Raw genomic sequence first — 5,420 nt, forward strand, 5'->3', positions numbered from 1 at the left:
ACTCGATACATTTCGTATCGCCCGAGCGACCATGCGTGAACTGATCATTAAAGGTAGAACGAGATAACAGAGCATTGTCATTCCCATCAGATAGAAATCGTCACTTTCGAATTTGCCACCGTACGAGATTGCCACTGGAGAATCTGTGGAGTAATTGCCCAGTGGGTTTCGCAGTGGTCGTAAACGTCCGAATAGATCAGACCTTCCTAGGTATCCCCAGTGTGTGCGTTAACTGGTCTTCTCGAGTGAGCGTTACTCGCGAAACTCCCGTAGGAAATGAACTGTTAACGCAACGATTATGATAGACGTAATAGCTCGCGCTTAAAAGAATGCCAATAAAATGGAGCACAATGAGATATAATCGTCGCATGTTCAATTAGACAGACGAGGTATTATCGGGAGACGAATTCGTATCGCAAAAGGTATCTTTATCGCGAATATACATGGAGTGAAATTAGATAATTAAGAAAGGCAGAATCTTGAAATTCTATTGGCGTCATTGATTTAAATAGACTCAGCGCATCGCTTATTTGAGGTATCACAAGTACAATATGATCGTACATATATTACAATATTTTCCGGATATATAATACTTTAGGTACATTATAACTTTAGGATTATATATCATCGCCTTAACGAGCCACGCGATTGATACATTTTATTAATCAGACATTTTGACAGATGAACCAATCGCGCCTTTCTCTGGAAATCTCGAGTTTACTCTGCCTAAGAATATCCAAGAATATCATTTTGCATGATTCTTGATGCTCGTCGTCGGGCTCGTTGCACTCGTTGCGAGTCGACACGGCATCGTCGCCATCTCAACCGTAACCGAGCTACGCGTCTTCGGCGATAAATAAGAGCTTTCGCATAAACAGCGTAGGGCGTTCTATGGAGGGTAAGTTACGACGGCACACTTAGTATCGCGAATAAAGCAACTCGCGTCGTTGCACACTGCATCTCGTTACGCTTCGCATCGGCGCTGTCGAATCGCCAGAGGCGGCTCTATCGTTTTCTACACCCACGGTAACGTATCGGCTACTGAAGGTCCGCCTCCTCTTGTAATTGGATATCGATCCACCGTCTCTGGCCACGGCACCTGTGCCACGACGAAGCGATGCTCGGGGTCCATCGATCGAAACAATTTCGACACTGCGACAAATAGCTTAAATATAGAGAACCGATCCCGCGGCTTGGTCTTCTCGCGCTTGTTTTATCGCTGGCATACGTTCAATATGATGATAAAAGTTGCTTCGGCTTGCCAGGTGTTCATCTTGACGTGTCGGATTAAATCGGCTTTGCGATATGCAAATCTTTTTGCTTGCATACGGAAAATCCATCTCGAACTGCCACGCTATTTGATTGCGCAATATATATTACTCGTTACGTAAGCATTGATTTCTACATATGGAGAAACATAAATATATGTGTACATATACAAGAGAGAGAATTCAAGAGACACTTTTTGTCTGATTTGTTTTTTTTTTTTATATCAAAGATAAATTAATGAATTCCTCATTATTTCCATTAAAATATCTTCGAAAATTCGAGCTGGTGTAAATGTAGAGTCCGTCCACGCTCGTGTCGCAACGCATTAATAGAAAAATGTACGCGTCAACCGCGCAGCTGGTAATATATTTCAACAACTTGCAGCGGAATCAAAATATCACCCTCGTTGCGATCCTACCACCTTTTGGGTGGTAACATTCGCCGGATGACGGACGTGTCGTTACGGAAGACATGACGTTAAGACCGTTCCGTGCGACGGTAGTAGCGGCACGACATGTAGAAACCTTCATCTCCTCCTCGTCGATCTCCCTTGTTTCTCCTGGCTTTCTTTACCTCTCTGTGCATCGTTCTCCGTCTAACGGTGTACGATGAACGTGTTTCGCCGTAGACATAATACGACTGGTAACAACGGGGGCGGGCAAATAAAGCGCGCCGCAAAACGTATGGCCGATACACGCAGGCGTCGTCCGTGAGAGCTTAACTTAAAGCGTTGTGTCTTCGACTTGCGACTATGTCGACTTTGCGCATCCGTGAAATACCGGCTGAGTCTTGTCGTGCCAACCAACTGAACCGTATCGAACCACGATACGAGAAAGATGAAGGGCGAAACAAGAGGAGCCGCAGGGAGACGCGAGGGACAAAGCGTGAGGACATCTTGAGGAAAATTCGACGCGACGTTTGGATACCTCGAGCGAATAAACCGAGGCTTCCACGTCACGAACGGAGAGAGAGAGAGTTCGCTTTGCCTCCGACACAGTATGAATCATCTTTTTATGATAGATTTCACGAACTGAGATCGTCCATATAAAGAGCAAGTACAATTCAACAATCTTGTAAGTTAATCATAAAAAATTTAACACAGCCAATTTGTATGTTATTCTTTGTGGAATTGTATTATTTTAAATGTAGAATCATTTTAACTCGCTCGACGTTAATTTTAAAATGAATTATGAACATCTAGAGAAAACGTTTAATGTTTTATCGCGATAATGAAAAGTATTTCAAGGATAAGAAAATATATGGCTGCGGAGATAACGCTTAGCCCAGCTGAAAGAAACAGGAGAATCGTATCACGAAGGCAGATGTAGCGGTATATCAGTCGTATTAAATATTTTCATGTTCGCATAATGTTGTGCCGTTTGTTATCTTTTAAATAGATACACGAGTAAAGTGCGCGTATCATGCCGTATTGCAAGGCAGTGACAGAAATCGAGGCTGCGAGCTAATGTGGCTACTGTTCTTCACTTTGTTGTTTCAGCAGTCGGCTTCAGAGAGCGTGGCAAACATATCCGACAGAAGATGGAAGTAGCCCAGTTACATTCGCATTGTCACAAGAGAACTGTATAAACATGAACTCGCGGCAAGAGCCCGTAGCAATGATATTCGTGTAAGCGCCAACTTTTTCTCGCGACAAAGGATCCCGCGATCCCGAAGGAAACGACTGTTTAGCGTTCTTTATTGAGCGTTACGTTTCGTGTAAAACAATTTCAACAATTTTGATATGTCACATTCGAACGAACGGCGAATATGAATAATAAATTGTGATACTCGCATTTTTCTTCTATTTTTTTTTTCTTTTTCAATTTTCGCGCACAATTCCGGATGCTCTAACGGAAGACGTAGAATCCAGATACGATTCACACAACTGCCAGCCGCAGTGTACCATTTCCTTCGTCATTGGCATCGCAGACTCCGGCAGGTACCGCCCCGGTTAAGCGCAATGAACTCGCCGCGCCGTAAATTTGGCTGCGCATTTACCGAGTGGAGGAAGCCGAGGGTGCAAGATCCGAAAGATCGATTAATCTCAACGACGTCGTTGCTTCGGGGAAAATCGCGGCATTAAACGCGCCGGCCTGATGCAGCGATTATGAATTCCGCCGCCGTCGCCGACGCGACGCGGTTCTTGATGTTGCTAGATATTATTGGATCGAATGCATCACGTCAAACGACACGTGAAATAAGTTATAGGTTAGTAGCTGCATTGGCACTGTTCGTGACAGCCTATTCCTGGAATGCTCAGCCACTATTGATAGCGAGAGATACGAACCAGTCGCGAAACCAACGCAATTTACACGTTATCCTTGATATCACGACGCGCATTGCGAATACATCGCGGAAGCAATAATTAACGCGCCACTTATTGTGCCTGGCCTGCGTCATATGTAAAACAACTCGTAACGAGCGTCGATATTTTATCTGAGTGATGTGACACAAAAGCGATATGTATAAATGTAATGAATTGCATCACGCTACATCGCGTAGTGGATTTAATTTTTTTTATAAAGCCTTCCACGGCGATGTCATAATGATTATGTAACAAAATCGCGTCATTGTTTTGACTGTGAGCTTGTCTAAATACGAACAACAAGTCTCGGAGTAAACTTGGTTAAGCCGAATCTTCCATTCAGTATGAATGAATCAAGTAAACTATCTGATTTTTTATTCAATTGACGTTCGCAGCTATCGCTAGATATTTGCGTATACGAAACATTTGCCACGATGCGGCAGATAGCGATGCTCGCGTCATCGGGTTCTTAATTAAACGATTGACAAGCTAAGAACTGTGTGTCGGTCAGCCTAGCGCAAACAGCACCTCGGCACAGACGCTATTTTCGATTTTTGGGACGCAAGAGAGACAAGCTCGTGCACGATGCTACAGTAGCATCCCTACCACGCTTGCAGTGGGCGTTACAGTGCATTAGTGATAAATTGGAGCAGATCGCACTCCTATCTTCACATAGTCGTATCTTCCGGGTATCGTTCGCCAACTGGTATAGCTGATCTCGTCTCTTTCGAAGACTGTCCTCGATCCAAAGATAACGTATTAGATCGTGCTGTGCTGATTTTTTTCATTGATATTTGATTAATAACCGTACTATTTTAAGACATTCCAAAGTTGGCGGTAGGTAGTTGAAGATATTGGATCCGCTCAATTATAAATCATATATTTTCTTATTCAAAATATCAAACATAATTTAATTTTCTTTACGTTACATCTGCAAATTGGAATTATTCTTATTAAAATATATTATAATATTTATTCCGTTTAATATCATTTTGAGAGTTGTATCATTTTGGTTCCTTAAAATTAATTAATATGATCTTCTGCCTTTTACGTGTTTTAATTAACATAAATTAAATATGTTACGGACCCAGCGTCAGTAATCGTGTCACAGATTTTGGCATCAGCTCAGGAAGATTAAACTCTTCGGTTACTCTATAATGATTGATATGTACAAAATAATTGATACATACTAAAGCGTCCGCAGTTGCATTAATTATTTACATTTGGTAAAGACTTATGTAAAGAGATTCACGATTAAATGTTTTTGCATCATTTAATCTTTGGCATCCGCGCGCCGGATCCTCGTAGAACGTTGAATGAAATTCTTTGTCTCTTATTCGCGCTCTACTTCGCCGCCATTCCCTTACGCCATTGCATCTTTTCGCTGGAAACGACTGAAAATAAACGTCCTCTGCTTATATCGGGAACATATATTATTTGGTTCTTTGCGAGACGCGGTCGTCGCCGCGTGACTAATTGCAACAACAACAATGGATATATTTTACAACGGACGGGATGGTCGGCACGAGCGGCTTGAAATACATTTATTGCCCCGTGAGACACAATCGAATCCTGTCGGATGAGAAGAGGACCTCGCTCTGTTCTTCCTTATCTTTCACCGTAAATTAATCTCCCGCATTTCACCCTCCGGGAGACGAGCTCTCGACCCGCCACTTTCCCCCTACTCTGTTCTGCTTACTAATATTCCTAAAACATTTTCCCCGCTGCGCAGTTTTCCGCGTCGATACTATTAAGCTTTTACATTTGTACACAAAATATTTTTCTCCCTTTTGTTGTTTTTAGACGGCCCACCCTCCCCGCTACCCCCCCTCCCCCGTTTTAATTC

Source organism: Trachymyrmex septentrionalis, unplaced genomic scaffold, assembly GCF_001594115.1.
Source record: "Trachymyrmex septentrionalis isolate Tsep2-gDNA-1 unplaced genomic scaffold, Tsep1.0 scaffold14, whole genome shotgun sequence".
NCBI classification, from domain to species: Eukaryota; Metazoa; Arthropoda; class Insecta; order Hymenoptera; family Formicidae; genus Trachymyrmex; species Trachymyrmex septentrionalis.